Raw genomic sequence first — 12,143 nt, 5'->3', positions numbered from 1 at the left:
TGGAACGCATTTGTGGTCCTTGGGTCCCATTTTGCATCCCGAAACTTGTGTTTTGGTGCTTGATCCCTATTTTGGGTGCCCACCTTGCACCAAGTGCGCACCCGGGGCAAACCGAGCGCCTTGGTGCACCGGGGCAAGATCGAGCGTGCACCCGAGGCGCCCCGAACATGCACCAAGGTGCACTCGGCCCACATGTGAGCGCAGGTCGTTGCGCCCGAGGTGGTGTGTGGGCACCGCGTTGCAGACGGGACACTGCACGCACACGACGCCCCCTCCAGGTGCACGCACGTAGGCCGGGCCGGGTGCACACCCGACGCCCTAGCAAGGTGCGCGCACCCGGGCAGGGCTCACACTTGGCGAACGGGGCGCACTTCGCGAGGGAGGGTGTGCACCTCGACGGGGGTGGGTGGCCGGGGTGGATTCGCACGTGGGTCGCGGTTTGCTAAGTACACACTGCGACAAGCTCATAACGGGTGCGATCATACCAGCATTAGTGCACCGGATCCCATCAGAACTCCGCAGTTAAGCGCGCTTGGGCCGGAGTAGTACTGGGATGGGTGACCTCCCGGGAAGTCCCGGTGTTGCACCCTTTTTTAGTTTTTCGCCGGGCGTCGCAATGCTATTTGAATAAACCTTTTGCCCGTTTGCGTTCTCGTCGGGGCCGGGCCGGGCCGGGGTGCGCTGCCCGCACTACCGCGCGCGCGGGGGCGACACCGAGCGCGCACCCGAGGCACCCCGAGCACACAGGCCACGGTGCAACCCGGGCGTTGTGCGCGCACCCCGGTGCGCCCGAGGTGCTGCGCGCGCACCCAGGTGAAATCGGTGTGCACCTCGGCCAGTGCGCGCTCGGTCGAGTCGCGCACGTTGGCCAAGGTGCACGGTGATGTTTCTTACTCTAAGGTTCCGCACCAGACGCCCGGGACAGGTGAGCGAAGCTGGGCGGGGCCGGGTGCGCGGCCGGGGCAGGTGCACGCAGCTGGAGAGAGCTTTGGAGCACACTTCGGAGCGCACCAATGATGCGCTCCATTCAAAAGTTTCCTGAAAAGGCAAAAAAAGTTGAGATTATAGAATTTCCCACTTGAGAGATTGTAAAAAAAAAAAATTTAAAATGAAGGAAACGCGGGTGCCAAGGTGTGCGCAGCCCAGCCAAGGTGTGCGCACCAAGGCGCCCACCCTGGCGAAGGTGCACGCAAGGTGCGCACCCGAGGCAAACCGGACAATTAACCCAACTTTCGACTTCGCGCGCACCTTGGAGCGCACTTCGGAGCGCTCCTTGGTGCGCACCAATCTTGGGCACCTCGGAGTGCACCATGGCGCCCACCAAGGTGCGCACCCGGGGCAAACCGAGCTCCGACTTCGTGCGCACCTTGGAGCGCACGAAAGGTGCGCACCATGGCGCCCACCAAGGTGCGCAGCCCAGCCAAGGCGTGCGCATCAAGGTGCGCACCCTGGCGAAGGTGCGCACCCGGGGCAAACCGAGCTCCGACTTCGTGCGCACCTTGGAGCGCACAAAAGGTGCGCAACCCAGCCAAGGTGTGCGCACCCCGGTCAAACCGAGCTCCGAATCGTGCGCACCAGAGGTGCACGCCATCGTGCGCACCTTGGAGCACACTTCGGAGCCCTCCTTGGTGCGCGCCGATGTTGCGCACCTCGGAGCGCACCCGGGGAAAACAATGCAATTAACCCGACTTTCGACTTCGTGGGCACCTCGGAGCGCTCTCGGGTTCGCACCTCGGAGCACACCGAGGTGCGCACCTTTGATGCGCTGCCTTCACCAATTTCCAGAAAAGGCAAGAAAACATTGAGAAGGTGTGCGCACCGAGGTGCCCACCCTGGCGAAGGTGCACGCGAGGTGCGCACCCGGGGCAAACCGGGCTCCGACTTCGTGCACGCCGCACCTTGGAGCACACTTCGGAGCGCTCCTTGGTGCGCACCAGGGCGCGCAACCCAGCCGAGGTGCCCACCCCGGCGAAGGTGCACGCGAGGTGCGCACCCGGGGCAAACCGGGCTCCGACTTCGTGCACGCCATGGTGCCCACCGCGGCGAAGGTGCACGCGAGGTGCGCACCCGGGGCAAACCGGGCTCCGACTTCGTGCACGCCGCACCTTGGAGCACACTTCGGAGCGCTCCTTGGTGCGCACCATGGTGCCCACCAGGGCGCGCAACCCCGCCGAAGGTGCACGCGAGGTGCGCACCCGGGGCAAACCGGGCTCCGACTTCGTGCACGCCGCACCTTGGAGCACACTTCGGAGCGCTCCTTGGTGCGCACCATGGTGCCCACCAGGGCGCGCAACCCCGCCGAAGGTGCACGCGAGGTGCGCACCCGGGGCAAACCGGGCTCCGACTTCGTGCACGCCATGGTGCGCACCGCGGCGAAGGTGCGCACCCGGGGCAAACCGGGCTCCGACTTCGTGCACGCCGCACCTTGGAGCACACTTCGGAGCGCTCCTTGGTGCGCACCAGGGCGCGCAACCCAGCCGAGGTGCCCACCCCGGCGAAGGTGCACGCGAGGTGCGTACCCGGGGCAAACCGGGCTCCGACTTCGTGCACGCCGCACCTTGGAGCACACTTCGGAGCGCTCCTTGGTGCGCACCATGGTGCCCACCAGGCCGCGCAACCCAGCCAAGGTGTGCGCACCAAGGTGCACGCGAGGTGCGCACCCGGGGCAAACCGGGGTCCGACTTCGTGCACGCCGCACCTTGGAGCACACATCGGGGCGCTCCCGGGTTCGCACCGGCGTTGCGCACCGTGGTGGGCACCTCGGAGCACACCAAGGTGGGCAGCGAGGTGCGCACCTTTGATGCGATGCCTTCACTAATTTCCATAAAAGGCAAAAAAAAAACGAGATTTTAAAATTTCCGTTTTGAAAGATAGTGAGAAAAAGGGAATGCTGGTGCCATCTTGAGCCCGCCCTGGTGCGCAGCCCAGCCAAGGTGTGCGCACCAAGGTGCCCACCCTGGCGAAGGTGCGCGCCCGGGCAATTAATCCAACTTCCAACTTCGCGCGCGCCAGGGTGGGAGCGCACCCAACAACCGGGCCTGGGAAGAGCCAATGCGAGAAACCCCACCAAACGCTCTGACAAAAAAAGAGGGGGCGCTCCAGTAACCCCGCTTCGGAGCGCACCCTGGGCAAACCCAGCCAAGGTGCCCACCCCGGCCAAGGTGCAGGCGAGGTGCGCACCCGGGGCAAACCGGGCTCCGACAACGTGCACGCCGCACCTTGGAGCACACTTCGTAGCGCTCCCGGGTGCGCACCTCAGAGCACACCAAGGTGGGCAGCGAGGTGCGCACCTTTGATGCGCTGCCTTCACTAATTTCCAGAAAAGGCAAAAAAAAAAGGAGATTTTAAAATTTCCGTTTTGAAAGATAGTGAAAAAAACGGAACGCGCGTGCCATCTTGAGCCCGCCCTGGTGCGCAGCCCAGGTAAGGTGCCCACCCTGGCAAAGGTGCGCACCCGGGCAATTAACCCTACTTCCGACTTCGTGCGCGCCAGGGTGGCAACCGGGCCTCGGAAGAGCCAATGCGAGAAACCCCACCAAACGCTCCGACAAAAAAAGAGGCGGCGCTCCAATAACCCCGCTTCGGAGCGCAGCCGGGGCAAACCCAGCCAAGGTGCCCACCCCGACGAAGGTGCACGCGAGGTGCGCACCCGGGGCAAACCGGGCTCCGACAACGTGCACGCAGCACCTTGGAGCACACTTCGAAGCACTCCCGGGTGCCCACCGGCGTTGCGCACCGTGGTGGGCAGCGAGGTGCGCACCTTTGATGCGCTGCCTTCACTAATTTCCAGAAAAAGGCAAAAAAAAATGAGATTTTAAAATTTCCGTTTTGAAAGATAGTGAAAAAAAAGGAACGCGGGTGCCATCTTGAGCCCGCCCTGGTGCGCAGCCCAGGCAAGGCATGCGCACCAAGGTGCCCACCCGAGGTGCACACCCGGGGCAAACCGGGCTCCGACTTCGTGCAGGCCGCACCTTGGAGCACACTTCGGAGCGCTCCTTGGTGCGCACCATGGTGCCCACCAGGGCGCGCAACCCAGCCAAGGTCTGCACACCAAGGTGCCCACCCCGGCGAAGGTGCACGCGAGGTGCGCACCCGGGGCAAACCGGGCTCCGACTTCGTGCACGCCATGGTGCCCACCGCGGCGAAGGTGCACGCGAGGTGCGCACCCGGGGCAAACCGGGCTCCGACTTCGTGCACGCCGCACCTTGGAGCACACTTCGGAGCGCTCCTTGGTGCGCACCATGGTGCCCACCAGGGCGCGCAACCCAGCCAAGGTGTGCGCACCAAGGTGCACGCGAGGTGCGCACCCGGGGCAAACCGGGGTCCGACTTCGTGCACGCCGCACCTTGGAGCACACATCGGAGCGCTCCCAGGTTCGCACCAGCGTTGCGCACCTTTGATGCGCTGCCTTCACTAATTTCCAGAAAAGGCAAAAAAAAACGAGATTTTAAAATTTCCGTTCTGAAAGATAGTGAAAAAAACGGAACGCGGGTGCCATCTTGAGCCCTTCCTGGTGCGCAGCCCAGGCAAGTTGTGCGCACCAAGGTGCCCACCCTGGCGGAGGTGCGCGCCCGGGGCAATCCGGGCTCCGACTTCGTGCACTGCATGGTGCCCACCAAGGCGCGCAACCCAGCCAAGGTGCCCACCGCAGCGAAGGTGCACGCGAGGTGCGCACCCGAGGTGCACACCCGGGGCAAACCGGGCTCCGACTTCGTGCACGCCGCACCTTGGAGCACACTTCAGAGCGCTCCTTGGTGCGCACCAGGGCGCGCAACCCAGCCGAGGTGCCCACCCCGGCGAAGGTGCACGCGAGGTGCGCACCCGGGGCAAACCGGGCTCCGACTTCGTGCACGCCATGGTGCCCACCGCGGCGAAGGTGCGCACCCGGGGCAAACCGGGCTCCGACTTCGTGCACGCCGCACCTTGGAGCACACTTCGGAGCGCTCCTTGGTGCGCACCATGGTGCCCACCAGGCCGCGCAACCCAGCCAAGGTGTGCGCACCAAGGTGCACGCGAGGTGCGCACCCGGGGCAAACCGGGGTCCGACTTCGTGCACGCCGCACCTTGGAGCACACATCGGGGCGCTCCCGGGTTCGCACCGGCGTTGCGCACCGTGGTGGGCACCTCGGAGCACACCAAGGTGGGCAGCGAGGTGCGCACCTTTGATGCGATGCCTTCACTAATTTCCATAAAAGGCAAAAAAAAAACGAGATTTTAAAATTTCTGTTTTGAAAGATAGTGAGAAAAAGGGAATGCTGGTGCCATCTTGAGCCCGCCCTGGTGCGCAGCCCAGCCAAGGTTTGCGCACCAAGGTGCCCACCCTGGCGAAGGTGCGCGCCCGGGCAATTAACCCAACTTCCAACTTCGCGCGCGCCAGGGTGGGAGCGCACCCAACAACCGGGCCTGGGAAGAGCCAATGCGAGAAACCCCACCAAACTCTCTGACAAAAAAAGAGGGGGCGCTCCAGTAACCCCGCTTCGGAGCGCACCCTGGGCAAACCCAACCAAGGTGCCCACCCCGGCCAAGGTGCAGGCGAGGTGCGCACCCGGGGCAAACCGGGCTCCGACAACGTGCACGCCGCACCTTGGAGCACACTTCGTAGCGCTCCCGGGTGCGCACCTCAGAGCACACCAAGGTGGGCAGCGAGGTGCGCACCTTTGATGCGCTGCCTTCACTAATTTCCAGAAAAGGCAAAAAAAAAAGGAGATTTTAAAATTTCCGTTTTGAAAGATAGTGAAAAAAACGGAACGCGCGTGCCATCTTGAGCCCGCCCTGGTGCACAGCCCAGGTAAGGTGCCACCCTGGCAAAGGTGCGCACCCGGGCAATTAACCCTACTTCCGACTTCGTGCGCGCCAGGGTGGCAACCGGGCCTCGGAAGAGCCAATGCGAGAAACCCCACCAAACGCTCCGACAAAAAAAGAGGCGGCGCTCCAATAACCCCGCTTCGGAGCGCAGCCGGGGCAAACCAAGCCAAGGTGCCCACCCCGACGAAGGTGCACGCGAGGTGCGCACCCGGGGCAAACCGGGCTCCGACAACGTGCACGCAGCACCTTGGAGCACACTTCGAAGCACTCCCGGGTGCCCACCGGCGTTGCGCACCGTGGTGGGCAGCGAGGTGCGCACCTTTGATGCGCTGCCTTCACTAATTTCCAGAAAAAGGCAAAAAAAAATGAGATTTTAAAATTTCCGTTTTGAAAGATAGTGAAAAAAAAGGAACGCGGGTGCCATCTTGAGCCCGCCCTGGTGCGCAGCCCAGGCAAGGCATGCGCACCAAGGTGCCCACCCGAGGTGCACACCCGGGGCAAACCGGGCTCCGACTTCGTGCAGGCCGCACCTTGGAGCACACTTCGGAGCGCTCCTTGGTGCGCACCATGGTGCCCACCAGGGCGCACCCGAGGCAAACCGGGCTCCGACTTCGTGCACGCCGCACCTTGGAGCACACATCGGAGCGCTCCCAGGTTCGCACCAGCGTTGCGCACCTTTGATGCGCTGCCTTCACTAATTTCCAGAAAAGGCAAAAAAAAACGATATTTTAAAATTTCCGTTCTGAAAGATAGTGAAAAAAACGGAACGCGGGTGCCATCTTGAGCCCTTCCTGATGCGCAGCCCAGGCAAGTTGTGCGCACCAAGGTGCCCACCCTGGCGGAGGTGCGCGCCCGGGGCAAACCGGGCTCCGACTTCGTGCACTGCATGGTGCCCACCAAGGCGCGCAACCCAGCCAAGGTGCCCACCGCAGCGAAGGTGCACGCGAGGTGCGCACCCGAGGTGCACACCCGGGGCAAACCGGGCTCCGACTTCGTGCACGCCGCACCTTGGAGCACACTTCAGAGCGCTCCTTGGTACGCACCAGGGCGCGCAACCCAGCCAAGGTGCTCACCCCGGCGAAGGTGCACGCGAGGTGCGCACCCGGGGCAAACCGGGCTCGGACTTCGTGCACGCCGCACCTTGGAGCACACATCGGAGCGCTCCCGGGTTCGCACCAGCATTGCGCACCTTTGATGCGCTGCCTTCACTAATTTCCAGAAAAGGCAAAAAAAAGAAAAAAATGAGATTTTAAAATTTCCGTTTTGAAAGATAGTGAAAAAAACGGAACGCGGGTGCCATCTTGAGCCCGCCCTGGTGTGCAGCCCAGGCAAGTTGTGCGCACCAAGGCACCCACCCTGGCCAAGGTGGGTCACGGGGTGGGTCCTAGGGTGGGTAACGGGGTGGGTACTAAGGTGCGTGCCAAGGTGGGTCATAGGGTGGGTGCCAAGGTGGGCACCAGGGTGGGTGTGCACCAACCCTAGCCAGGGTAGGTCACGGGGTGGTTGTCGGGGTGGGCGTCAAGGAGCCAAGGTGGGTGGCAAGTAGCCAAGTTGCGTGCCAAGGTGGGTGTCGGGGTGGGTGCCAAGGATCCAAGGTGGGTGCCAAGGAACCAAGGTGGGTGTCTGGGTGGGTGCCGAGGTGGGAGCCAGGGTGGGTCCCAAGGTGAGTGCAAAGGTGGGTGCCAGGGTCAAGGTGAGTGCCAATGTGGGTTCCAAGGTGCCAGGGTCAGGGTGAGTGCCAATGTGGGTTCAAAGGTGCTAAGTTGGGTGCGAGGTTGGGTGCGAGGGTGGGTGGGTGCCAAGGTGTGCTAGGTGGAAGCCCGGGTGGGTCGGCATCCCATGGGTGTCGAGTTGGGTGCCTGATGGGTGCTTCTTGTCAAGTTTTAGTCGTCGGGACTCATTTCGAGCCTTAGAGGTCGTTTCTTGTCCGGTTGCCCTGTCTTCGACCTGGGAACCCAATTTTGGTCCTCGGGTCCCATTTTTTTTTGTCTCGCATCCCACTTTTGGCCTGTGGCCTTTTCGGGGTCGATTCTCGTTTTGGGCATCAGAGCATGTTTCTTCTCCTAAAACCCAATATTTGTTTATTAAGTCTCGGAACACATTTTTGTTCTCGTGGACCCATCATGGGTCTTGGAACGCATTTGTGGTCCTTGGGTCCCATTTTGCATCCCGAAACTTGTGTTTTGGTGCTTGATCCCTATTTTGGGTGCCCACCTTGCACCAAGTGCGCACCCGGGGCAAACCGAGCGCCTTGGTGCACCGGGGCAAGATCGAGCGTGCACCCGAGGCGCCCCGAACATGCACCAAGGTGCACTCGGCCCACATGTGAGCGCAGGTCGTTGCGCCCGAGGTGGTGTGTGGGCACCGCGTTGCAGACGGGACACTGCACGCACACGACGCCCCCTCCAGGTGCACGCACGTAGGCCGGGCCGGGTGCACACCCGACGCCCTAGCAAGGTGCGCGCACCCGGGCAGGGCTCACACTTGGCGAACGGGGCGCACTTCGCGAGGGAGGGTGTGCACCTCGACGGGGGTGGGTGGCCGGGGTGGATTCGCACGTGGGTCGCGGTTTGCTAAGTACACACTGCGACAAGCTCATAACGGGTGCGATCATACCAGCGTTAGTGCACCGGATCCCATCAGAACTCCGCAGTTAAGCGCGCTTGGGCCGGAGTAGTACTGGGATGGGTGACCTCCCGGGAAGTCCCGGTGTTGCACCCTTTTTTAGTTTTTCGCCGGGCATCGCAATGCTATTTGAATAAACCTTTTGCCCGTTTGCGTTCTCGTCGGGGCCGGGCCGGGCCGGGGTGCGCTGCCCGCACTACCGCGCGCGCGGGGGCGACACCGAGCGCGCACCCGAGGCGCCCCGAGCACACAGGCCACGGTGCAACCCGGGCGTTGTGCGCGCACCCCGGTGCGCCCGAGGTGCTGCGCGCGCACCCAGGTGAAATCGGTGTGCACCTCGGCCAGTGCGCGCTCGGTCGAGTCGCGCACGTTGGCCAAGGTGCACGGTGATGTTTCTTACTCTAAGGTTCCGCACCAGACGCCCGGGACAGGTGAGCGAAGCTGGGCGGGGCCGGGTGCGCGGCCGGGGCAGGTGCACGCAGCTGGAGAGAGCTTTGGAGCACACTTCGGAGCGCACCAATGATGCGCTCCATTCAAAAGTTTCCTGAAAAGGCAAAAAAAGTTGAGATTATAGAATTTCCCACTTGAGAGATTGTAAAAAAAAAAAATTTAAAATGAAGGAAACGCGGGTGCCAAGGTGTGCGCAGCCCAGCCAAGGTGTGCGCACCAAGGCGCCCACCCTGGCGAAGGTGCACGCAAGGTGCGCACCCGAGGCAAACCGGACAATTAACCCAACTTTCGACTTCGCGCGCACCTTGGAGCGCACTTCGGAGCGCTCCTTGGTGCGCACCAATCTTGGGCACCTCGGAGTGCACCATGGCGCCCACCAAGGTGCGCACCCGGGGCAAACCGAGCTCCGACTTCGTGCGCACCTTGGAGCGCACGAAAGGTGCGCACCATGGCGCCCACCAAGGTGCGCAGCCCAGCCAAGGCGTGCGCATCAAGGTGCGCACCCTGGCGAAGGTGCGCACCCGGGGCAAACCGAGCTCCGACTTCGTGCGCACCTTGGAGCGCACAAAAGGTGCGCAACCCAGCCAAGGTGTGCGCACCCCGGTCAAACCGAGCTCCGAATCGTGCGCACCAGAGGTGCACGCCATCGTGCGCACCTTGGAGCACACTTCGGAGCCCTCCTTGGTGCGCGCCGATGTTGCGCACCTCGGAGCGCACCCGGGGAAAACAATGCAATTAACCCGACTTTCGACTTCGTGGGCACCTCGGAGCGCTCTCGGGTTCGCACCTCGGAGCACACCGAGGTGCACACCTTTGATGCGCTGCCTTCACCAATTTCCAGAAAAGGCAAGAAAACATTGAGAAGGTGTGCGCACCGAGGTGCCCACCCTGGCGAAGGTGCACGCGAGGTGCGCACCCGGGGCAAACCGGGCTCCGACTTCGTGCACGCCGCACCTTGGAGCACACTTCGGAGCGCTCCTTGGTGCGCACCAGGGCGCGCAACCCAGCCGAGGTGCCCACCCCGGCGAAGGTGCACGCGAGGTGCGCACCCGGGGCAAACCGGGCTCCGACTTCGTGCACGCCATGGTGCCCACCGCGGCGAAGGTGCACGCGAGGTGCGCACCCGGGGCAAACCGGGCTCCGACTTCGTGCACGCCGCACCTTGGAGCACACTTCGGAGCGCTCCTTGGTGCGCACCATGGTGCCCACCAGGGCGCGCAACCCCGCCGAAGGTGCACGCGAGGTGCGCACCCGGGGCAAACCGGGCTCCGACTTCGTGCACGCCGCACCTTGGAGCACACTTCGGAGCGCTCCTTGGTGCGCACCATGGTGCCCACCAGGGCGCGCAACCCCGCCGAAGGTGCACGCGAGGTGCGCACCCGGGGCAAACCGGGCTCCGACTTCGTGCACGCCATGGTGCGCACCGCGGCGAAGGTGCGCACCCGGGGCAAACCGGGCTCCGACTTCGTGCACGCCGCACCTTGGAGCACACTTCGGAGCGCTCCTTGGTGCGCACCAGGGCGCGCAACCCAGCCGAGGTGCCCACCCCGGCGAAGGTGCACGCGAGGTGCGTACCCGGGGCAAACCGGGCTCCGACTTCGTGCACGCCGCACCTTGGAGCACACTTCGGAGCGCTCCTTGGTGCGCACCATGGTGCCCACCAGGCCGCGCAACCCAGCCAAGGTGTGCGCACCAAGGTGCACGCGAGGTGCGCACCCGGGGCAAACCGGGGTCCGACTTCGTGCACGCCGCACCTTGGAGCACACATCGGGGCGCTCCCGGGTTCGCACCGGCGTTGCGCACCGTGGTGGGCACCTCGGAGCACACCAAGGTGGGCAGCGAGGTGCGCACCTTTGATGCGATGCCTTCACTAATTTCCATAAAAGGCAAAAAAAAAACGAGATTTTAAAATTTCCGTTTTGAAAGATAGTGAGAAAAAGGGAATGCTGGTGCCATCTTGAGCCCGCCCTGGTGCGCAGCCCAGCCAAGGTGTGCGCACCAAGGTGCCCACCCTGGCGAAGGTGCGCGCCCGGGCAATTAACCCAACTTCCAACTTCGCGCGCGCCAGGGTGGGAGCGCACCCAACAACCGGGCCTGGGAAGAGCCAATGCGAGAAACCCCACCAAACGCTCTGACAAAAAAAGAGGGGGCGCTCCAGTAACCCCGCTTCGGAGCGCACCCTGGGCAAACCCAGCCAAGGTGCCCACCCCGGCCAAGGTGCAGGCGAGGTGCGCACCCGGGGCAAACCGGGCTCCGACAACGTGCACGCCGCACCTTGGAGCACACTTCGTAGCGCTCCCGGGTGCGCACCTCAGAGCACACCAAGGTGGGCAGCGAGGTGCGCACCTTTGATGCGCTGCCTTCACTAATTTCCAGAAAAGGCAAAAAAAAAAGGAGATTTTAAAATTTCCGTTTTGAAAGATAGTGAAAAAAACGGAACGCGCGTGCCATCTTGAGCCCGCCCTGGTGCGCAGCCCAGGTAAGGTGCCCACCCTGGCAAAGGTGCGCACCCGGGCAATTAACCCTACTTCCGACTTCGTGCGCGCCAGGGTGGCAACCGGGCCTCGGAAGAGCCAATGCGAGAAACCCCACCAAACGCTCCGACAAAAAAAGAGGCGGCGCTCCAATAACCCCGCTTCGGAGCGCAGCCGAGGCAAACCCAGCCAAGGTGCCCACCCCGACGAAGGTGCACGCGAGGTGCGCACCCGGGGCAAACCGGGCTCCGACAACGTGCACGCAGCACCTTGGAGCACACTTCGAAGCACTCCCGGGTGCCCACCGGCGTTGCGCACCGTGGTGGGCAGCGAGGTGCGCACCTTTGATGCGCTGCCTTCACTAATTTCCAGAAAAAGGCAAAAAAAAATGAGATTTTAAAATTTCCGTTTTGAAAGATAGTGAAAAAAAAGGAACGCGGGTGCCATCTTGAGCCCGCCCTGGTGCGCAGCCCAGGCAAGGCATGCGCACCAAGGTGCCCACCCGAGGTGCACACCCGGGGCAAACCGGGCTCCGACTTCGTGCAGGCCGCACCTTGGAGCACACTTCGGAGCGCTCCTTGGTGCGCACCATGGTGCCCACCAGGGCGCGCAACCCAGCCAAGGTCTGCACACCAAGGTGCCCACCCCGGCGAAGGTGCACGCGAGGTGCGCACCCGGGGCAAACCGGGCTCCGACTTCGTGCACGCCATGGTGCCCACCGCGGCGAAGGTGCACGCGAGGTGCGCACCCGGGGCAAACCGGGCTCCGACTTCGTGCACGCCGCACCTT

General features: G+C 63.4%; 2 non-coding genes across 2 annotated transcripts; both read left to right on the top strand.

Moving 5' to 3' along the window:
- The first annotated feature begins 471 nt into the window (after nucleotides 1–471).
- LOC131868179 (5S ribosomal RNA) lies at nucleotides 472–590 on the top strand. The gene has a single exon (XR_009366670.1). It is a non-coding gene; the product is annotated as a 5S ribosomal RNA (ribosomal RNA).
- A 7,817-nt stretch (nucleotides 591–8,407) lies between these two features.
- On the top strand, nucleotides 8,408–8,526 carry LOC131868171 (5S ribosomal RNA). Its single transcript, XR_009366662.1, has one exon. It is a non-coding gene; the product is annotated as a 5S ribosomal RNA (ribosomal RNA).
- Nucleotides 8,527–12,143: the final 3,617 nt, after the last annotated feature.

The sequence above is a fragment of the Cryptomeria japonica genome, unplaced genomic scaffold, assembly GCF_030272615.1.
Source record: "Cryptomeria japonica unplaced genomic scaffold, Sugi_1.0 HiC_scaffold_197, whole genome shotgun sequence".
Lineage (NCBI taxonomy): Eukaryota > Viridiplantae > Streptophyta > Pinopsida > Cupressales > Cupressaceae > Cryptomeria > Cryptomeria japonica.
Note: the sequence above shows the minus strand (reverse complement) of the source record. Positions and strands in the feature narration are given on the sequence as shown.